At 43.5% G+C, this 23,785-nt stretch overlaps 2 long non-coding RNA genes across 3 annotated transcripts in view; one reads left to right on the top strand and one right to left on the bottom strand.

Annotated features, from left to right (window-relative positions):
• The window catches only part of LOC149520877 (uncharacterized), a 37,146-nt gene extending 26,780 nt beyond the window's left edge, over window positions 1–10,366 (bottom strand). Inside the window, exon 1 of one of the 2 annotated variants that reach the window (XR_016348250.1) lies at window positions 10,302–10,366. This is a non-coding gene — a long non-coding RNA (uncharacterized LOC149520877). The remainder of the gene's footprint in view (window positions 1–10,301) is intronic. The other variant, XR_016348251.1, reaches the window with a different exon arrangement.
• A 5,851-nt stretch (window positions 10,367–16,217) lies between these two features.
• Window positions 16,218–23,561, top strand: LOC149520876 (uncharacterized). Its single transcript, XR_016348233.1, has 2 exons — window positions 16,218–16,840; window positions 19,325–23,561. It is a non-coding gene; the product is annotated as an uncharacterized LOC149520876 (long non-coding RNA).
• The last annotated feature ends 224 nt before the right edge of the window (window positions 23,562–23,785 follow it).

The following is a 23,785-nucleotide window of genomic DNA, read 5'->3' as shown; positions in this document are numbered from 1 at the left end:
AAAGTGGCAGACGACTTTTCAAAGGGGCAGCTGCTGCACAGCTGATCTGTGGATCAGCTGTGCGGTGGCTGCACCTTTAAAATGCCGCCCATGTGCCTTTCAAAAGGCAGCCGTTGAGCCCAGGATCAGCTGGGGAGTTGATCCCGGGCCCCTCATAGCATTTCCCCAGAACCCGGGATCAGCTGGGGAGTCCCCATCTGATCCCGGGTTCCAGAGAAGTGCCACATGGAGCCTGGGATCAGCTGGGGAGTTCCCAGCTGACTCCGGGCTCCGCTGCCCCTTTAAAACAGGCGGAGGCGGCAATTTCAAAGGGGACTCCCAGCTGACCCTGGGCTCCGGGGATTCAAAGGGGCAGCTGCCGTGGAGCCCGGGGTCAGCTGGGGATTCCCCAGCTGACCCTGGGCTCCTAGTGGCATGCAGTGTAGCATGGAGCTCGGGGTCAGCGGGGGACTGTGAGTCCCCCGCTGCCCCCGAGCTCCATGGCTTTGAAATGCACAAGAGCCCCCACTGGGGACTCTTGTGCATTTGAAAACAGGCACCCCTGTGCAGGCCAGAGTCAGCAGTACTTCCCACTGGCCCCGGGCTGCAGGGCGAGTTCTGCATTCCTCCTTTGAAATGTACAAGAGCCCTTCCTGGGCCTCTTGTACATTTCAAAGGAGGAATGCGGAAGTGCCTGTCAAGTAGTCGATGGAAATTCCATTGACTAGTCAATTAACTGCATTTTAACATCCTTAGCCTAGATGTGTCTCAAGAATTTCCTTACATTCAATATGCCAAATAAACTTAAGGGCAGAACCCCTCTCCCCCTCACACACACCAATTTACAGGAGAAAAATAAAGGTTGAATCAACATTCAGTAATATTCACACCCACCACTTGCAAACAATATGCAAACCCTGTGTTGATTCCTTTCCCTTTGCAGGAATGCTTCTCTGGAATGCATATGGGGGTTATTTTAAAATAAGTGTTCCAACACAAGATTATGAAATGCCTTCTATTTATACCTCATGAGGCTGAGTGTCTCTAGATGTGTTCAGAAAACTCTTTTGCCTTTATTCACATTTATAGAAACTAAATGTAAACATCACCAGGACTAGTATGGAAATAACGCTTTAAATGCTGCTCAATAAAGGAAATGTGCTGGAATTTTAACCCACACAGCCATAGTGGAGTCACTGCAATATTTTTAACCCAGCTACCCATTCCTGATATTAACAGGCAGAATAGACTAAACTGACCCTATTATGGAGCTGAGAGCTAAATAAAATAGTGAACTGGCTTCCCAGAGCTCAGAGGCCTCCTGCTTACCTATTAGATCATACCTTGGATGTTCTGGTTTAGTTTAGGAAGCTATTTCCCTGTCCTCCTCCCCCTTTCCTTTACTAGGTTTTCTGTCTTCCTCTTTTCATTCTTTCTGGTTAACGTGCCACTCTGGAGGCAGATTTTGTTTTCAAACCAGTTGCTACCTCACAATAGCCAGGTAACAAACCACCAGCCTCTTCATGGTTTCCTGCTTATAGCTATTTCAATAGATGAAGGGAGCTAAATGGTTTCAAAAAGCCATCTTGCAATATATATATAAAATTCTATGGATTGTTTTCTGAAAAGGAATTGACATTACCACCAAAGGTCAAGTCAGAAGCTGTGGAAACCACTGGATGCCAAGACTTGATTTAGTTTTCCATTAAAAAAAGTCATTGTTTTAAGACAGGGAAGTGGTGCCTTTTTATTCCCCCCCCCCCCCCGGAACAAAATTCTTAGCATTCCATCCATGACTCCTTAAACCTATTGAGCAAGTCAGTACAAATCCTTCCAGATAAAAAGGTGATTCTTACTTCCATTCAAGAGTCAACCTGTCTAAGGTGTGCAAGAAAACTCCAGAAAGTAAGCGTCTGTAAATCCGCTCTGAAAACACTGGCTTCCCCAGTGGATTTCAATTGAGCTTGAGGGAATTGCCATTTATCAGTACATCCCCCTTCTCCTGAAATCAGGGGAGGGGAGAAGGGGATTACACTCCAGAATGCCCTGCTATTTGATTCTTGCTTAAAATATTTAGTTTGTGGGTTTCAATAACCCTTTTCTCAGCAGTACATTTCCTCCCCTGGCAGACGCCCCATCTGCATCAGTGAGCTCCATTAAACAGAATGACAGAGTTCCTTAAACAGCCTAGACTTTGTAACCCCACAATATGGCTTTTCTGCATGGTGTTTACCAGCACTCTGCTGTCTGATGTGGGAAAAAAGTGGCACCATGGTACCAAATACAGAAGCAAAATAGGGCTAAGTCCTACCACCTTCAATGTGCTGAGCCAGTAAACCTAGCAAAGCAAACAAAATGCCTTAAAAGTGCTCTGCTGCTTGATTAAACTTGTGGGACTGGCTTCGGGGTGCACAGACCATTGTGAAATTCCACTACCTTGCTCACAAATCAGAGGGTGCATGCATGCATTTGCCCTGATGGAGGGACTGGCTCCCCCTGCACTGCCCCCGCAACCAACAGGAACTGTTTTTGCGGGGGAAGAGTGGGCATGACTAAGTCCCTCCTCCAAACCACCCAAGTAAAAGTCAGAGAATGAGCGACCTTAACAAGGATCTGGTGGTACTCAATGCAATGACTCAAAAAGTCCCCCCGGGGAAAAAAATCCCTCTAAAAACTTAAACCATTTGATTTCACTTTCCGTTCCAATTGGTTGTGTAGCCAGGGTGCAGGTCTGGCCTCCTCCAGCACACTAATACCCGATGTAGCTGCCTTCACAGGAGGGGTTCTTTTAACAAGTTTATGCAACAACTGGCTAGAAGCTCTTTCAAAGCCCTCCCCCCACACGCGACCTGATTCCCCACATTCCATAAAATATCCCCTCCCTCTCCACTGCCCAACTGGAGACAAGCCCTGGAGTCCACCCACACCCACACCCACACAAATGGTTTCCCTTGCACAAATAGGGACCCCTGAAGGGGCCTTTTGCTTCCAAATCCTCCCTTTTTCTTTCCTCCAGTTTATTTTCCCTCCCTCTCCCCTTTCACTGTTAAAGCCCTGGCTGGTTGAGGAATTTAACAAAAAAAATTGAAGGGTTTGGAATGTATAATCTCTATCTCCAGCCCAAAATTGTCAGCCCCCCTGCCCCTTTGGAGTTCTGCCTTTTGCTGCTTTAAGAGAAACTTCCTAGGGCAGCAAATACTCCATGCATAGAATGAATTGTCTCACCTATGGCATTATTAGGTTTGCACTACCTGAGCCTTCCTGATGAGCCTCTTTGAGGAAACAGCATAGAATGTAACTGAAAGGTATTGCAAAACAAACAAACAAAAAACCAACCCTCCCACCCACAGCAGCCTCCAGTTATTTTCATGCCCAAACCCAGGGGCACTTTCAAGCACATTTGCTAAATTGGAGAACTTGTTCAAGTCATAAACTTCAACTCATCAAACAACAGGCAAGGGGGACAACAAGCAAGGCTGCCATGAATGTGGAGGCGGCCATTTTATACCCTTGTACTCCCCCAGAATCTCACCAAGGCTTGTTTCCATTTACTGCTGGGATTCTCCACCCAGCATGGAGGTGCAATGGGTTTCTTTTCAGAGTCCATCCTAACCCACCCCACCCTGAAAAGGGATCTCTTTATTATTACTCTGAGGTCAATGAGCTGTTACTCTTGTGCTACGAGTTATGTAATCTGGAGGATGGTCATGCCAACAAATGGCACCTTTACAGGTCTCCCAACTTTTGATTAATCCAGTATCAGGGGTGGGTGGCAAATGCAAAATTAAACAGGCCCTACTGTTTCTTCACACACAAAAATGGCAAACATGCCACAATGCACAAAGATGCATTTAAAAAAATCCTAGGAGAAAGGGAGCCAAGGCAGCTCATGTTACCTCCTCTTCAGCATGTGAAACATACCATATCAGCTGCCTGATTTTCTTTTCAGCCACGATCACTTTGCCTTCTGGTTCAAACTGGAAGGCTTAGACCCTTCCCCACCCTCCCACTCCTCTGGTTGTGGAGGGTTGAGAGGCTTTCCTAGCCCCTCACACTAAATATCAGAACTGCACATTTACTATTATTATTAAAGAATTAGAGTGTATTATTGTGGACACTACTTTCCCTGCTCCCTCTGAAGTGGGATTCAAGCCATACCACTTTCTGCCTCCCATGCCTCCCTAACTAGCACGCCCTGGGCTGAGTTTGCATGTGCATTCCAACCCCAACTGCTCTTTCCCATAGGTCTGGGTTCCAATAACACAGCTTCCCTTCTACTTCTTCTGTTCCCCTTCCCCATCCCAGATAATAGCCTTGGGCCCCAGCAAAAAGGTCCTTTCTCCTGCTTTCCCCCCCCCTTTCCTTGGCCAACACTGCTTTCTCAGCAGCTGCAAGTGAAAATTCCACATCTGCCTCCAACAATTCAAGTGACAGTTGACAATATACTGTTGTGTAAAGATCAATTCTTAACTCAACTACCAAGTCTGCCTCACCAATGCCTTTCTGGATTCATTCCATTTTTGCTATTCAGGAAACCAGGGCAGGATAATGCCTTTCAAAACCCCTATTATTTACACGCCTGGGTTTTTTGCTTGTTTTAAGGGAAATGAATTTGCAATTCTTACTGAAATCTAAATACTAATTTCTCTAAAATCAAATAAGTACAATGGAACCTGGAAAATACAGCATGGAAGAAGCAAGAAATGAAGTAGTATGAGAATAAATACAAAAGCCACTGAATTCCATAGACAGTGAAAACATTCTTCACTTCTTATAACTCTGGTTTAAAACCAGAAGCAAAGAGAGGATCAAAACCCTAGTGGGATTTTTAGTAAAGGTGTTTGTTCTAAAGGAGGACATTTTTGGGGAGTCAGGTTTTAAACATCATAACAGAGGGAGAGCTGCCTATTCAGACACATGAAATAACTACACAAAGTTCCAGCAAAGAGACTGGATGTGCAACAGTAACTGATCGTAATGATGTATTAAGACTGGAACCAAATGCTTTGACAATATTATTGCACTGCTTTATTTGTGCAGACAGTAGTGCAACATTGTCAGAGCCAGCGATACCAGCAGTCACTGTCACATTGTGCACAGCTGTCCCTGCATCCTTTTGTAAGGGACTGTTACATTAGATTGTTGACCACAATAAGGTTTTTATGTTAGCCCCAATAAAACTCTGCATGGCTTAAAGTTTGAGATTGTAATTAGAGAAGGTAAAACAACAAAAATTAGTTAAAAATGAACAGACCACTGTTAAACCTGGCTCCTTAATTCACTCATGTCTTTCACTATGTAACCAGTACAGCAACTCCCAGTACAGTTTAAAGACATTTAAATTCAGCATCCCCAGAAATATTAGTTTCTATAAAGGCAAATTAAGCAGTAAATTAATCTCGTATACACAATTTTAAAACAAGTATTCAATAGGTGCCATCATGAATTTTAGAAGTTCTCCAGACTGAATTGTACTTTTCATGATGGTTGAACAACAGAGACTATAAAACATGGCGTGTACATGTGTGTGTGTGTGTGTAAGTAAGTAATGGTATAAATACACAGGATCTTTAATGTGTTATGGAAAATGTTACAGAATTGCTAAATATCAGTGTGAAGAGATATACACAAAAATACAAAGTGTGTGTTTGTGGGTGTTACAGTCTTTCACAATCTCCTGTCATCTGAAGAAGTGGGCTGTGCCCACGAAAGCTTATGATACCATCTACATGTTTTGTTAGTCTTTAAGGTGCTACTAGACTATTTGTTGTTTTTTAAGTTTTTCCTGTTAGGGTGTGTCTAGACTACATCTCTCTTTTGACAGAGGGATGTAAATTAGACACTTTGAAATTGCAAATGAAGCCGGGATTTGAGTTTCCCATGCTTCATTTGCATAATCACGTCATGGCGCTCTTTCGAAAAAGCACTATTTCAAAATTGAAGCCACAGTCTAGTTCTTTTGAAAATAGAAGCCTTTTTTGAAAGATCCTGTAAACCTCAAAAAATAAGGTTTACAGGATCTTTCGAAAAAGGGTTTTATTTTCAAAAGATCCCCATCTAAACTGCCAATTTTCTATCAAAAAGCCCCATGTCGAAAAAACCCGCGTCTGCCATTATGCAAATGAAGCGTGGGAAATTTAAATCCTGGCTTATTTGCAATTTCCGAGTGTCTAATTTACATCCCTTTTTCGAGAAAAGGGATGTAGTCTAGACACACCCTTACAGACTAACTCGGCTACCCCCTGAAGCTTTTGAACATATATTTTTGTGTGTGCCACCATACAAAAAATTCCAATATGAACATCACAGAATCTGACACACAAAATAAGAGCATTAAAGTCAGACTTCAAAGGTTCGTGATCACCTTAAACATATTGGAAGAATGTAATAAAAAAAATCCCTCAAATTGTTCTTTTTTCACCCCATGTCGTGCCCACCTTGGAATTTTATAACAATGAACTACTCACAAGTCTCAAAACACTAGTAAACAAAATAGACAGCATGATGCCTTAAACTCACAGAAATGTTTGGAGTAGTCCTGTAGCACCTGAGGGTACATCTACACAGCAGGGCTTAACTCAAAATGAGCTACTACGTCACATAGCTTATTTCGAAATTAGGAGCATCTACGCAGCACTTACTTCGAAATAGAGCACTCTTCCTCCGACTCCAGTCGGAGTAAGAAGTCCCCCAACTTGACAGTATTTCAACATTATTTTGAAATAACTGCCTGCTGTGTAGACATGGACTAAGTTATTTCGAAATAATGTTAGTTATTTTGAAATAATGTTGCTATGTAGATGTACCCAGCACCCTAAACTTGAAATAAGTATCTTATATCGAATCTATTTCTAAATAGCTTATTTTGAAATTTGGCACGCCTACACAGCACCAAATTTCGAAATAACACGCTATTTCGAGCCATCCCTTAACCCTTGTGCAACAAGGTTTACCAGGATGGCAAAATAGCACACCCGTTATTTCAAAAAATATTTCGAAATAACGTGTGGCTTGTGTAGACGCAGGGTAGCTATTTTGGGATACCTCCGGTATCCCGAAATAGCCGTGCAGTGTACGTACCCTTAGAGACTAACAAAAATAGATGTAAGACTTTACAATCTGCAATCTCTCCCCTGATTGAATAACACATTCACATGTATAAAAATCTTATTTCACACATGTGCATAAATATACTGGAATACTGGAATTTTTGGGTTGTTTGCCCATTCTGAAGATGGTGGGCTGTGAAAGGGGATCATGTTTCTGCCAGCCAATGCCCTTTTAATATTGCACTGCTCATCATAATTGCCAGTAGTACAACAGAAAAAGGACTCTGGACAACAGTATATTTCAGGGACTTTCCAATATAAATGACAAATCAGTAACTTCTCAAAGGGATTGCGCCTTCTGTGCATAATTTAGTCTAAAACACATATGTTACAGTCAACAACATGAGTATCTGAAAACAGCCATTCTTCTAAATTAACTTTTTGATATTTCACAACTTTATTTTACATTAAATTCTGCAACTTTTGCTGAAGTTAACTCAACTTCTTAATTTTTTTAAATTTTATAATAAAGGTGTTGTAGTATAAGAAGGGAAAGACCATAGCTGTTTTTCCCTCCCTTACATTTAAGAGAAAACATATTACAAACATATGTATAATTTATATGAAGCTTTATATTAAAAAGACAAGATGTAGGAGCAATGAACAGCTTTTACCATTTTTTCCTCAATTACTAGCTGAAAAGTTTGGTACTCGTTAAAAAAGACATTTGATACTATTCCAAAGTATTATGATTAATGTATTTTTAAATGCTAAGATTTTGCTTTCTTTAAACAAATATTTTACTACACATGCCTTATAACAACAGACATCAAGAAGTGTGAGAATTTTGCAAAATCATTCTCTTACATAAAAGTACTGAAACATTGATAGTAAAGAGAAAAATCACAATCATTATAGATTAGACATTGTGAATAATTTTTAGTTAACATTTAAAAATCAACTTATTTAGGTTTAAAACTGTTTATCTTTTGTTTCCTTAAATTACTTCAATTTACAAAAATCAGAAAAACATAACTGCTAGTTAAATAAGGATCATTGACTGGCAAAATAATAAAACTAATACTTTGGTTTCAAACTTTAAACAATACCAAAAAATCTAAACTTCTCATACACTGTAGTCAAATGAAAGTCTCAGAAGGAGCCCTGTTAGTTTGTAACTTAAAAAAAAACAAAACAACAATGGTCCGACCATTTTTTAAAGGGTTTTTTTTGTAGTCTAATAAGACTAAGACAAAATAGCAAGTCTATTAAAGTCATGGGGAGTCTTCCTGAGTAAAAAGTATTCGAAGTGAGGTTTACTTTCTAAATCTTAAGGACAGTTAGCAGAAAGCCAACTGGGATGTGAACTGCAAAAACGCCATTTGAATCTGAATCTGTATTTTGTTGCTGAATTATGTTATTTTTATTTTGATTACCGTTGTTGTTTTTCTGCCAAGTGTATTGCTTAACCGAGATACCTGGACTAGTTTGAAGATGTTTAAAGCGGGGTGGGGTGTGTGTGTGTGTGTGTGTGTAAAAAGAATGTGCTTGAACTTTAGGGTTTTTTTTTAAATGGTTTGTATTCTACTCTAGGGGACGAGGTTTCCTTACACAGATCGAAGACCACACACTGGAGCCGTGGTGTCCAACGCTAGCGGCTATTTGGCCGGTTGAGAGTGGCTAGTTTTCTATAGCAGAACTGGCTGAACACCATGGCATTAGAGGGAAGCTGAGTGGAATTGGAGTAAAGTGCAAGAATGCCAAAGATACACTTTCGGCTGCACACCTTGGTTTATTGCAAAAATTGTGGACTATTTAAGCAAAGTATTAGTTTTATGAGATTTAAATATTAAGTCAATATAAATACTGGCCGGAGGTAGCGTGTGACTTATTGCCTCGCTTATTTTGTTGTGTGTGTGTGTGTGGGGGGGGGGGGGTGAATTTTCAACAAATGATGCCTCAGCATTTTTTTCAAAGTTAAACATCAGAATCGTTTTCTCCAGGCTAACCCAAAGCTTTACAGCACAATACAAGCTAGCAACAGAGAAGAAAACCTCCCCTGAAACACAATACTCAGCGATTAACTGTGTCTGTGTGCAGAAAGGGGGAGGCGAGGGAATGGAGTCTACTCTGGCAAAAAGGATTTGATTCGTGGGATCACACTCAATTTCTCAAATGTTTGCATAGGTGAAATGTTTTGGGGGAGGGAGAGAATTAGCTCACCACTCTAGTTTAATTTTTCAGATTAGCCTTCCCGAAAACGTTTCTCACAACACATCTCCCAGCCTCACATAAAATAGATACCCTCTTTCTAATGTTTAGGTGATAATGGGAATCCAGTATATGTTCTAGTCCTTCCAATTGGAAACTTTATTTCCATTTCCTTGCCTTTTAAACAGCTGAGTAAACTTTAACCCTTTGTATTTACTGCAGCGTAAACAAACAAGTCACCATCCACAACAAGAAATAACTTCTGAAATCTACACACACAACAGCGAGAACGTCTACTCTAAGCATTGCGCGCACGCACACACTGCCCGTTTCCAATGGCCATAGGGTGTGAAAATGCTCCTGCTCCTTAATGAGCGGAACCAGCACACTCGAGAGCGTAAGGCAGAACGCTGGTGTGGCACAGAGGGCCAGGATTCCAAATCTCGAAGGAAAGAAGTGAGAAAGGGAGGGGAGGGGTACGCCCCTTTACACCGCCTTCCTCTACTCCAGCCCTCACGCGTATCCTCCAGCCTGGATTCTCTTTACAACAAGCCGGTTTAAGAGAAGAACCGAATCCCCCCGCTTAGCAGCTGTGAGTGGGAACCCCAGGCCTGCCCCGCTGCTGCCTAGCACACACTCACGCCCCGCTTCTTTCTCGCTCCCATGGCAGCAGCTGAAAAGCACGTTCCTGGCCCTAGGAGCGACATTCTGAGCGCACCCAATTTAACCCGATTTAAAGCCTTTTGCATCCCCTCCGCATCCTCCCCCTTTTAGCCCTAAGCTCCCGCCATTTCCGCCCAATCACCCGGATGCTACTCACTAACAGCAGGAGAGGGAGAGAGAACCCCCAAATTCCATGAATGGTACCTGGCCAAGAGAGGGACAGATCGTCGCACCAAGAAGAAAAAAAGTCAAAAGAAGAGCAAAAGAGGTAGCAAGAACTGTCCAGCTCCCCTCCCCCCATCTCCTGGGGTCTTGGCTCCATGGTCCTGGGCAAAGCTGGCCGTATTTCAGCTTCAGTTTCTAATCAATAAAAACCTGGGAAAATCCTCCAGTACAAACCTCATGGCCTTCCAGCTCCAGCCTCCATCTTTAACTAGTTGACATTCAGCTCCTGCCTGACCAATTCCTCATTAGCATACTCCCAGCCTATTGGCCCATCCTTGCGCTAGTCTTTGCCACCGCCTCTCCCATTGGCTCCCGGGGAGGATATTTAAAAATATTATCTTCTTTCCCATTGGCATCCTGGCGCTTACGTCACGACATGCGCTTTATTTTAACAATGAATGCACAAACACATTCTTCCATTGACAATTTTTTTCCTGTACTTTGCCCGCCTTTTCTCCAACTACATTTTCATTGATTTTTTTTCAACTGAGGAGGTCCTGGTTGTAAACAAATAAATCAAAGGCGAACTGAGGGGAAACCTGAAAAATATTATTTTCCCTCTCTCTTTTGTTTGGTAGTGGCGGTGTTGGGAAGACAAACTGATCCCCATTTGGTTCCTCAGTGAGAGGTGTGGTCATTGTTTTTCTGCTTTGCTTAAGACGTTGTAACTAATTTATACATTTTTTGTTTTTAAATCTAGACCTGCTTCCTAGTAGCAGAAAACTTTAGTATGCACTTTTTTCAAACACATTTACTATATTGTTTGTATTTATTTCTTAGCTTTTTACTCATTACTGGGGTGGGGGGGAACTTTGTATATGCCTCTAATAAGAGTCTCTTTTTCCTCCCTCTCCTTGTATCAAACTAGTAAGTTACAAAGTGGATTGCTATGTTTTTTCACACTCTCAGTGTACTGGATATACACTTAACATGGGACCAAACACAACAAGGGATTTAATTGTTAGTGACTATTACACACCACTCTGCTCAACTGAGGAAGTAGGTTTTGCCCATGAACGCTCATTATATATGTCTCTAAGGGTGTGTCTACACAGCAAAGTTATTTTGGAATAATGGCCATTATTCCCAAATAACTATGCGAGCATCTACACAGCAATTCCGTTGTTTTGAAATTATTTCAAAATAACAGACAGCTCATTCCAACTTCTGTAAACCTCATTCTATAAAGAATAACACCTATTCCAAAATAGCTATTTGGAAATAAGGCGTGTGTAGATGCTCCACTGCTGCTATTTCGAAATAGCTCCTCACCAGGGCCATTCTAAGTTACTCCTCCTGGGGCTCTAAATCAAGATAGCACATCTACATTAGGGAAGCCTGCCTCGGACTCATTTTGAGGCTTCCCTGTAGTGTGCACGTTCTATTTTGAAATAAGCGATTTCGCAATAACTATTCTGGAATAGCTTATTCCAAAATAACTGTGCAATGTAGACATAGCCTAAGGGTACGTCTACACAGCAGGGCTAAAATCAAATTAAGCTACGCAACTTCAGCTACGTCAATTGCATAGCTGAAGTCGAAATAGCTTAATTCAGCTTTTGGTGCTGTCTACACAGCAGGAAGTAGATGGAAGAACACTCTTCCTTCGACTTCCCTTACTACTCATGAAATGAGGGTTACCATGAGTCAAAGTATGAAGTCCTCCAGCTCAACATTATTTTGAAATACAGGCAGTCCCCGACTTACGCGGCTCCGACTTACGTCGGATCTGCACTTACAAACGGGACTTTTCTCGCCCCGGAGCTCACGGGCGGCGGGTCGCCACCCGTGTCCTCCGGGGCGAGAAAAGCTTCTCCCGGTCTCCCTGGTCTGCTGGGGGGGTCCAGCAAAGACGCTGGACCCCCCCCCAGCAGACCAGGGACACCCGAGAAAAGCCACCCAGGCAGCGGGACTCCCGCCACCTGGGCGGCTTTGCTCCTGTCCCCCTGGTCTGCTGGGGGGGTCCAGCAAAGCCACTGGAGCCCCCCAGCAGACCAGGGGGACAGGAGCAAAGCCGCGGAACACGCCCGCAGGGGGACAGACCGGGTGCGCTTGGGCTGTCCCGCTGTGGGCGTGCTCCGTGGCTTTGCTCCTGTCCCCCTGGTCTGCTGGGGGGGGGGGGGGTGCAGCTAGTGCCCCCCCCCCAGCAGACCAGGCTTTTCTTGCCTACCCCTGGGGTAGAGCAGCTGGGGGCTGCCGGGTTGGTCCCACAGGGCCGCTCCGGACCAACCCGGCAGCACCCCAGCTGCTCTGCCCCAGGCGTCCTGATTCAGCCACTGCTGGTCAGTTTCAGCAGCGGCTGAATCAGGACGCCTGGGGCAGAGCAGCTGGGGTGCTGCTGGGTTGCTCCAGTAGCACCAAGGAGCCGCGCTACTGGAGCAACCCAGCAGCACCCCAGCTGCTCTGCCCCAGGCGTCCCCAAGTCAGCCACTGCTGAAACTGACCAGCGGCTGACTACAGGAAGCCCGAGGCAGAGTTGCTCTGCCCCAGGCTTCCTGGAATCAGCCGCTGATCAGTTTCAGCAGCAGCTGACTTGGGGATGCCTGGGGTTCTTAAGTTGAATCTGTATGTAAGTCAGAACTGGCATCCAGATTCAGCCGCGGTTGAAACTGATCAGTTTCAGCAGCGGCTGACGCCAGTTCCGACTTACATACAAATTCAACTTAAGAACAAACCTACAGTCCCTATCTTGTACGTAACCCGGGGACTGCCTGTAAAGGCTTGTAGTGTAGACACGCACTATGTTATTTCGCAATAACATCAGTTATTCCGAAATAATGCTGCTGTGTAGACATAGCCTAAGGTGCTACAGGACTACTCATTGTTTCTTTAAAGTTACAGACTAACATGGCTACCCCTCTGAGACTTTATTACACACCAGATCATTTCAGTACACTTTCATGACAAGAACTTTTGCTTTTGCAAACTACATATGATGCAACATAGTTGAGAACAATTTATATCAAAGTTTGAGAGGCTGAGGGGAAAGTAGTCTCATATTTTTTTGCAAATCCTGAAACACCTGAATCATTTAAAATGTATTACCAAGGATGGTGAAGTGTTTGTAATACAGAAATATCTTGGTAATTTGTTAAAGGCTACTTGGAATATTATTAACTAACAAAACACTTTTGTTCAATTGTTTCATCCTTTAAAGTAAATAGTGACCTTGTGCAAACAGTAATTCAACAAATCATTTCACTATATGTTTGTTCAATGAAAATATTTTGTTTCAGACTGGAAGGAGACAATTTAACTGCAAAAGAATCTTTAGGTAAATATTAAGGAATAAAAAATGGTCTTTAAAAGTTACTCTTATTTGTTGAGATTGAGATTGTATCACATGAATGAGGGATTCTGTGTTTGCATAAATTAGAATTCTCCCTAGAATGTTTAATAGTTCTATACAAAAAAATTTTTTTTTCATTTAACTGCCCTTACTCAAACTGCACCCAAAATCTATCTTCTGTGTGTGAACTACAAATATATTTAAAAACTGTGAATACTAACTAAGCTTTTAAAAACTAAACTTTAATTGTATGTTTTCTTGAGCTGATTTAAAAAAAAACAGAACTATGAAAAAACTCCACAAGTACTGATACAGTTGTGTACATGCTGGATTTTGATGAAACTGGGTGGGAACCAGGAGTACTGGCAGATTTTTTATAGTGCGGGTGCTGCTGATGAAAAAGATAGAAACTAAGTACTTGGTGTTTGGTACTACTACTTCAGGGCAGAGGGTATGGCAGCACCCCCAGTGCCCCTACTTCTAACACCACTGGTGGAGACTTTTGAGCAGTGGATCTCTGAAAGTGTTTTTGGAGATGTGAGAGAGGGGCAGTGGACTGTGAAATCACACATTCCTTTCCAATGGAGCTGAAATAATGGTATTGTTCTCTGGAAAAGAGGTTGCTTTTCTCTTCTCCATTCTTCCCCTGATCTGCAGGGACCTGATTGTGAAGTTAATCAGCAAAAAACCATTTGATGTAAGGCAGGGCATGAATTCAAAAGGGCCAGGGAGGATTCAAGAGAGATTCTTCTGTCTTCAAAATGATAGACATTTGAAAAGCTGCAATGATTTCTCTTAGAGATCTAAGTTTGCATTAGATATCAGCACTAATTATAGTGTGGGGTTTTTTTTGTTTGTTTGTTTTAGGGTTTAGGGTTTGGTGTTGGTTTATTTATTTATTGGTTTGTTTGTTTTGGTGGGGATGACACTTTACTGCTTGATAAAAGTACATATCTTGCAGCAAAAGAAAGATGTGCTTCCTGGAGGTAAGGTGAGCCCCTATACCATACCAATAATTCCTTTCTGGATTCATCTTAAACTTGGAATTTCTCCCTAGACTACACTGACAAATGTTTTCAATTGCACGAACCAGACTCAAATAAAAAAATCATAATAAGCAAGTAAGAGTATTTTTGTAGATCTTTTGGGGTGCATCTACACTGCACCCTTATCTAGAAATAAGCTACGCAATTTGAACTATGCAAATTGCATAGCCTATTTCAAGTTAATTTCAAAATAGCTTATTTTGAAATTTAATTTCAAAATAGAGCACTATTCTAAAATGTCCGTTAATCCTTGTGGAACATGGTTTACAGAGACATCGGAATAGCGAACCCATTATATTTCAAAATAACAGGCACACTCAAAAGACACAGAATAGTTATTTTGAGATACTTCTAGTAGCCCAAAATAGCTCCATGGTGTAGACAGGATGAAGATGGACAGCCCTTGGTGGGTAAAGAACAGGTTAGGAACTATTTAGAAAAGCTAAACGTACACAAATCCATGGGTCCGGACTTAGTGCATCCGAGGCTACTGAGGGTGTTGGCAAATGTCATTGAGGAGCCTTTGGCCATTATCTTTGAAAACTCGTGGAGATCGGGAGAAATCCCGGATGATTGGAAAAAGGCAAATGTAGTGCCCATCTTCAAAAAAGGGAAGGAGGATGATCCAGGGAACTATAGGCCGGTCAGTCTTACCTCGGTTCCTGGAAAAATCATGGAAGGGATCCTTAAAGAATCCATTTTGAGGCACTTGGATGAGAGGAAAGTGATCAGGAATAGCCAACATGGATTCACAAAGGGCAAGTCGTGCCTGACCAATCTGATTAGCTTCTATGATGAGGTAACTGGCTCGGTGGACATGAGGAAGTCAGTGGATGTTATATACCTTGACTTTAGCAAGGCTTTTGATACGGTCTCCCACAATATTCTTGCCAGCAAGTTAAGGGAATGTGAATTGGATAAATGGACGGTAAGATGGATAGAAACCTGGCTAGAAGGCCGGGCCCAGCGGGTAGTGATCAACGGCTCGATGTCAGGATGGTGGTCGGTTTCTAGCGGAGTGCCCCAAGGTTCGGTTCCAGGACCGGTTTTGTTCAATATCTTCATTAATGACCTGGATGAGGGGATGGATTGCACCCTCAGCAAGTTTGCGGATGACACTAAGCTGGGGGGAGAGGTAGATACGCTGGAGGGCAGAGATAGGGTCCAGAGTGACTTAGATAAATTGGAGGACTGGGCCACAAGAAATCTGATGAGGTTCAACAAGGGCAAGTGTAGAGTCCTGCACTTGGGACGGAAGAATCCCAAGCATTGTTACAGGCTGGGGACCAACCAGGTAAGTAGTAGTTCTGCAGAAAAGGACCTGGGGGTTACAGTGGATGAGAAGCTGGATATGAGTCAACATTGTGCCCTTGTAGCCAAGAAGGCTAATGGCATATTAGGGTGCATTAAGAGGAGCATTGCCAGCAGATCCAGAGATGTCATTATTCCCCTTTATTCGGCTCTGGTGAGGCCGCATCTGGAGTATTGTGTCCAGTTCTGGGCCCCCCACTACAAAAAGGATGTGGACGCATTGAAGAGGGTCCAGCGGAGGGCAACCAAAATGATTAGGGGGCTGGAGCATATGACCTACGAGGAGAGGCTGAGGGACTTGGGTCTGTTTAGTCTGCAGAAGCGAAGAGTGAAGGGGGATTTGAGAGCAGCCTTCAACTTCCTGAAGGGAGGTTCCACAGAGGCTGGCGAGAGGCTGTTCTCAGTAGTGACAGGTGACAGAACAAGGAGCAATGGGCTCAAGTTGTGGTGGGAGAGGTCCAGGTTGGATATTAGGAAAAACTATTTCATTAGGAGAGTGGTGAAGCACTGGAATGGGTTACCTAGTGTGGAGGCAAGAAAAGGGAATAAGGGAATTTGTGTGCAGCCATCTTGGTCTTGTTAACAAGAGAGCAAGAGTCAGGCTAAGTCTGTGGCCTGACAACGCGAGATCTGTAATTAGACGCTGCCTTTGCCTCTCGCCTCCATACGGAGATAAGGGTAGAACGCTGACTCTGGCAGGGACCTTGAGATAAGGAGCATCTGGGTGGAACTAAATCACTGTTAGCCATTGGTGTTTGGAATGGGAAGGAGACTAATTGTTATTGTTATTATATCTAATGGACAGTATAGAAACTGCTTCAGAATTGCTTGTATTCGAAGATCTGCCTCGGTGAGGGGGGGGGGGCTTCCCCCCTGTCCGAACCAGTTTTTCCCTTGCTGCAGCTCGTAATAAAACTGCCTCTGGCTACTTGTTGCTTACAAACGCAGAGTGAGGACAATGTTTTCTTCCACAATTTGGTGCAGTGACTCGGATGGCAACGCCCGATTGAAGACAGCGACAGCGGCTGCGGACCGTCCCCCTTCACCCCCAGGGCGCCAAACGAGAGGTAAGAGACCTTTTGAAATCTCTACTGGGGTGTGGAGGAGGACTGCCTGTGGGGTCGTCTGCTTCTTGTGGGCTCACGCCATCCGAACTTCTTGAATCTGCAACAAGGTCACACGCAAAACGGTTCCGGGGAGGTTGTTTTGTTATCCCCAAGTAGGCCTAAGTTTATGCAGTGCTGGGAACTGCTGTGGTATTGGTGGTGCCGCCCCGGGTACGGGAAGAAGGTTGTATTGCGTCCGGACATAAGGCACCTAGGTTTATGCAGTGCTGGGAACTGCTGTGGTATTGGTGGTGCCGCCCCGGGTACGGGAAGAAGGTTGTATTGCGTCCGGACATAAGGCACCTAGGTTTATGCAGTGCTGGGAACTGCTGTGGTATTGGTGGTGCCGCCCCGGGTACGGGAAGAAGGTTGTATTGCGTCCGGACATAAGGCACCTAGGTTTATGCAGTGCTGGGAACTGCTGTGGTTCTGGGGGGAAACGTGTTGTTTGCCGCCCCAAATATGGACGAGGTCCATAAAGAGAGATGGATCTAAAAGTGGGAACATTTCTGTGTGAAAAACATGCTGAGTGTGAATGTAGTGAGTGGACTGTGAATGCTGCTGCCCAGGTCTCTGAGAAGTGAGCTGATTCCAGCCGCACCAGGGCTCTCCCACAAGGGAGTTCTGAACGCAAGGGGGGTCAGCCGAACCTCGAGACTGAGCAGATATGTGAGGGAGTGACGACTCCCCTTATTTCATGAGCTGCTGATAAGGTCTGACACTCTAGACCCAGCAGACCCCTTCTTTGGAGTGTGTGGAGTTAGTTTCCTATAAGCCACTGAACAGACAGGGAGTGGACAGGATGCTCCCCTGAATGACTAAAATGGATGGGGATCAGTCTAAGCATACCCCCCAGACCGCTGAAAGGCACCCCTGCGTACTACATGTACGTGCATCATGGTCCAAGGACCTGTAAGCATTTGACAGAAAAAGAAATTAAAGCCCTGAGGGATGAGATTGAAGCTCAGAAAAGCAAAAATCCTCCCTACAGTGAGAAATGTAACTTACAAGCAACTGCACCACCTCTCCCAAGCTTAGGGGGGAATTTGGCCCAACATCACCCCTCTACTCCTCTCTATGCCCAGCCCTATATGGGCCCTTACCACACATTACTGAAGATAGAGAGGAGGCACAGAAGATAACTGAAAAGGATCAGCTCTTCCCTTTGGAAGAACGGGCTCTAGTAACAAATCTGCCCCATCCAAAGCAAAGCACTGAGTTTTGGAAGAGACTTAACAGCTTGTGGGAAGTATTCCTCCAAATTCTCAAGGAAGGAATGCCTGCCGACCAGCAAGCCATATTGGCCCTAGGCATTTTGGTTGGAAACATACACAGAACACAACACAGGGGCAGGAAAGGGCTGCCAAGCAACTTCAGGAGATTCTCAAGCCCCTTGTTAGCAAATAGATAACTACAGCCTCTCTGGCTGGAATCGCAGGCAACCCAAGGATGTCTCACAACGCACGAGTGGGGGCCAGCCAGAGAAAAAATAATAAACAGTTAAAACCTTTCCCTCACACACTGTTATAATTGGCTTGAGGGCGGGGGAGGACGTAACCTAAAAGCCACCCTAAAAGCCAACTAGTGGGGATTGAATTTGAAGATGTAATCACTAGAAGCTAAATCTGCCCTAACAAGGAGACACATTCTGCAACATAAATCTCCTTACAGAGCATGGTCGAGTGATCCACCCCAGAGTCAGCAGCATAGATCAACTGCTGCAGCATGGATGTTATGAAAACCCTATACTGAGAAGTTTAAAATTAGTAATAGCTGACTGCAATAATACACATTTGGATTTACCTATAGAAAAGAATTAGGAGGTGAGGAGGCTAATGGGAAAGCCCACCCTCCTTACCACATTAATACTGGACAAACTTGTATCATTGAGAAGGGTCATTTAGCACGAATCAGGACAGATCATAAGAAGGAATTAAGCAATTGTTGTAATATATGAAGGGAAACCTGCTTTCAAAAGTGACTCCTTGTTTCTTGCAGCCTTTTTCAATAATCCAGACAAAGAAACAATCAAATTTAACTATTTGGCTACAGACTCTTTTGTTAAATCTGCAAAAGGAAAAGAAGGAATTCTATTGACACTTAACTGGTTAACTGTATAAAAGAATGAAATCTATACATTCAATCCTTAAGGTTAAATTTACTCTTTAAGAAAACAAATCTTTGTTTTAAGAATCCAAGCCCTGAAACTTCACTGTGTCTCTGTTCAAGGCTGAGTTGATAACACTTTTGGCTTGCTTTCAAATCCAACATTATATGTGAATACAGGCTGCCTGGCTATTTCAAAGGAATATAAAACACCTGTCCCCTCAAGTAAATTGTCCAAATACAAACAAAATATTTATAAGCGCCCATTTAACAAAATTTAATGTCAATATTATTATTACTATAGTCTTAATAAGTAACACTGTATATGATTCTTTTCAGGAAAAGAAAAGCTTTTTGCTTGCTGGAACAATAACTAACCAACACCTTGTGCTAAGGAGAAGCATTATAGCTTCACACATTAAGCCTGATCTGTGGTACAAGAGGGAAACTGAGGCATGCCACTGTTGGGGAGGGCTAGCAACTCTAGAGGTAATTCGAGGGAGTGGAAGGTCACGAGTACCGATGAAGCGCCCTTGTTCTCGTAAAGTTGCAGCTCACTCGCCCATGGAAATGGTAAGGAACTACCTGTAACAGGTTCCCCTAACAGATCTTCGGCAGTATTTTAAGTTATAATGGGCCACCCCGACGGGGGTAGAAATATTTTCTTGTCTTTCAGATCATCAGAAAGCGCTGTTGCCAGCTGAAGGAAAAACAACAAACAACAACAACAAAAAACCATGGTTCTGTGTCATGACACAATAAGTTTGTGTTCTGTCCAAGTTTGTCTTGTGTGTCTTAATTGTAATACAATTGTGTGTCTTAATTGCAAATATTGTTGTGTGTAGGATATTGTTTTAATGAAAAGATAATTTGAGTAAAGCAGAAGCATTAATTTAAACCATCCAAATTAATAATTGGGCCCAATCAATTGGCAACTTTAAAATTCAGTGAAAGGATAATAGTTTGGAAATTGTTTAGGCTAGGAGAATGTTAACAATGTCTCCACAGGTGAACAAAAAAGGAACTGGAAAGAAGCAAGGAGTGCATCACGTGAACAGAAGGACTGGGAGTGGGGTACCAGCTCCTCCCCCACCGGATTGGTTTTGCTTTAATGGCTACACAAATGAAATATTTAGCTTCTGCAAATTTGCACACCAACCATAAAAGCGGTTTGAATGATAAGAAATCTATAAGTAACAACACGGGCAAGTGGACATCAGCATATTTAAGTAAAGATGCCCACAACAATGAGGAAACTAGTAACCTCACCATTGCAATAACAGCTACTTGCCCTGCTACTCATTGGTGCCTGATGCCTTAAAAGGCCTCAAGAATTATGGAATTGCATGGGTTCCTATTAACAATTAAACATCTGTGAACCATGCTTGGTCCTATAAGAGAAACAGTGACTCTAGTCAACGTAACCTCCTTCAAGTCACATACATAGAACAAATACACACTAATAGCAATGGGGAATACACGGCCTTGGGCCGCCCCTCATTCACACAGAATTATTTTGTTTATTTTAACAACATGAACACTACGAGGACAAAGAATACACAGTCCTCTGAGTTAAAGTTTGTGTGGAATATTGTGGGAAAGAAGCTAAACACTGACACCAGGCCACTGAAGTTGGACCTACTGACTCCCACTGGGGCTTACCACTTAAAGCCCAGACAGAGGTAATCCCTGAGGCATGGCTGTCATTTGTTAAACAATGGCCATTGCTAACTTGCCCTCATTTGGATATTATTAACCAGGTCCTTAAGGACAAAATAGAGCCTCCCAATTGTGCATCATGCCCTGAACAGACCCGTCTCAGAACCAGGACAACTGTCACTGGTCCTTACCTTGGTGATGTTCCACACTGGTATAGACCAGCTGTGTGCTAGACTGGCTAATCAAATTGGCAAGTGCCTGATTAGGCAACGAAGGGGCTTAGCAGATACCATCACAGATTGGTTTGGGCCTGGAAACTCTGTCAGCAACACTTATGTCATAGCCCAGAAATTGTATAGAATCCAGGCTGGTAGATGCAGTAATATCCAGTGCCCGTAAAGGCCTAGACACCAGCCAAGCTAACCGACTGATCCTGAATAGTTTGAAGGATCTGTCCAGCTCTGTGTCCATTTCACTAGACCTAACCAGATATTTGGACCAGAGACTAATTGGATTGTTAATTAATGGAACTAAATTAAAGAAATTAGAAGACCAGTATTGAAGAATAGGATATCTTTGACCACCCAGCCCTTATGGTGGTGAGTCCCCATCTCCCCCGTGCCTACCCATGGGAGTGGGGAAGTAGAGAATCCATGAGGACCCAAAGGCCCACCTGGACAGGCCATAGTATAACAGTTTGTTTTTGGCCCCTCTGGGGATTCCTCACTCACAATGATCAGAATGGTAACCTCCCTGCCTGTACCAAAGCAGGGGCATATAGATAGATCGAGGGCATCGCTTATTCTGAAGGTGTGGGAGCCTCCCTATACCCAGGGATTGTTGCACCCACTTTGATAAGGAAATTTTATGTACCTGCCCATTTAACATCATGACGAATCTGCCTAGGTTTGATGTGGTTGTCTCAGAGAAACAAAAACATCGAGCTGGTCCAAATGAACGGTACCTACTGGTGTTTGACTAACCAGACAGATCACTCCATCCTGCCCCTCTACATATCCGTCTGTGTGCATAACAGCCCCTCGACGGATGATCCTGACCGTTGATGGAATGCGGCTCTATCGCACTTCGGCAGTGATAAGTAACCTAACATGAGATCCTGAGTGGCACGGCGGAAGTAAGTACCTAGAGGAGGGTTTACTGGCCCTGCAGGCGAAGATCGAGGAGTTGGTGGCCAATGCCCAAAGATATGTCGAGGCTGGCCGTCTGAGGTACACACAGATAAGGAAACACCGTGGACCATGCCAAACACCTACCTCTGCAGCACTCAACCAGGCAGTAGAGGTCAAACCTATAATCATGGGCAGCGCCAGTAAGGCGATGAAATATCTTAAAGATGGATTTGAATAGTGTTTGCCAAATTATGTGGGAAGTTTTGATTTTAACATTTATAATAGTGCTGGTGCTGTACTCGTACTTCCAGAGTAAATTAAAACCCCTTAAATTGTATTTAACCTTGTGGGTTAAGGAGAACCCCAAAGTCAAGAGAAAGGAACTATAGGAGTAAACTGAGGCAGTCCATGGTATCTTGCTGAGAACTGACAAACTCAAAGTATTAGGCCAGCTTGGGAAGTAAAACAGTTCAACAGTTCCTGTGACCCTGGTTCCCCTGGCAACCACATTCCAAAAGGGCCTCACTTTGATAAGGCTGGTACCAAACAACCAAACAACCGTGCGGGATTGTTTTTACGGTTTGCTTTATTCCTAGGAAATAACCTTGGTTACAAAGGAGCCAGCTGGCTTTTAGCTCAGAGAATAGAGACTCGTATGTCCATCAGCGCAAGACCGCTCTAGAAAGACCTTTACCAAGTTTTGCTAACCACCAACACCGCTGTGAAGTGCCAAGAACTGACTGTTGGCCAATGCTTCTCACTGCAAAAAGATCCCTCCATCTCGAAATGATCCTACCCCGATTGCTGATAAGCCTCTCTCTTCTGGTCCTGCTTTCCTACCTGCTGGGCACCAGAAGAACCAAAATATTACAGGGTGATGTGCTGGTAACCTCTCCCTGCATGATGCTGAACCACGACTGTTTCAAGAAAACAAAGAGGAAAAGTCCACTCCTCTGACACCGCCAAAGCCCAAAGATTTCTTACTACAAAAGGACATTAAGAACTGACCTTGGTGAAAGAAGCGAAGTATTGTATATTGCCAAGGAGAAACTTGTGGGAGTGGTTTGGGTTTCTCCCTTTGATCTGGACTCTGTGCTTATGGACAGGTACCATCAGCATGTACCTGCCCTCCCTAATTTGGTTACTAATTATGATATGTTGTGTTATGTTACTAAAATTATAGAACAGCCCCATCATAGAATTATATTGGGGATATTAATGATTATATTGCTTTTGCTTATTAAAGGTTTCATATTTGTTGTAAAAGATGTAGTAATAGAAATATCTTTTAGGTTTGTACTAATTATGTAATGTTTAATGAAAATAAAGGTTTAGAAAGGTAGTTGTGCCGTAAGCACAAAAGGGGGGATTGTGGAGGCAGGAAAAGGGAATAAGGGAATTTGTGTGCAGCCATCTCGGTCTTGTTAACGAGAGAGCAAGAGTCAGGCTAAGTCTGTGGCCTGACAACGCGAGATCTGTAATTAGACGCTGCCTTCGCCTCTCGCCTCCATACGGAGATAAGGGTAGAACGCTGACTCTGGCAGGGACCTTGAGATAAGGAGCATCTGGGTGGAACTAAATAACTGTTAGCCATTGGTGTTTGGAATGGGAAGGAGACTAATTGTTATTGTTATTATATCTAATGGACAGTATAAAAACTGCTTCAGAATTGCTTGTATTCGAAGATCTGCCTCGGTGAGGGGGGGGGGCTTCCCCCCTGTCCGAACCAGTTTTTCCCTTGCTGCAGCTCGTAATAAAACTGCCTCTGGCTACTTGTTGCTTACAAACGCAGAGTGAGGACAATGTTTTCTTCCACACTAGGGAAGTAGTGGAGTCTCCATCCCTAGAGGTGTTTAAGTCTCGGCTTGACAAAGCCCTGGCTGGGTTGATTTAGTTGGGATTGGTCCTGCCTAGAGCAGGGGGCTGGACTTGATGGCCTTCTGAGATCTCTTCCAGCTCTATGGTTCTATGATTCTACATAGCCTTGATGACCTGTGTCTCCATTACTACA

The sequence above is a fragment of the Pelodiscus sinensis genome, chromosome W, assembly GCF_052426305.1.
Source record: "Pelodiscus sinensis isolate ZL-2025 chromosome W, ASM5242630v1, whole genome shotgun sequence".
NCBI classification, from domain to species: Eukaryota; Metazoa; Chordata; order Testudines; family Trionychidae; genus Pelodiscus; species Pelodiscus sinensis.
The sequence above is the reverse complement of the archived record's forward strand: the minus strand, read 5'-3'. Positions and strand labels throughout refer to the sequence as shown.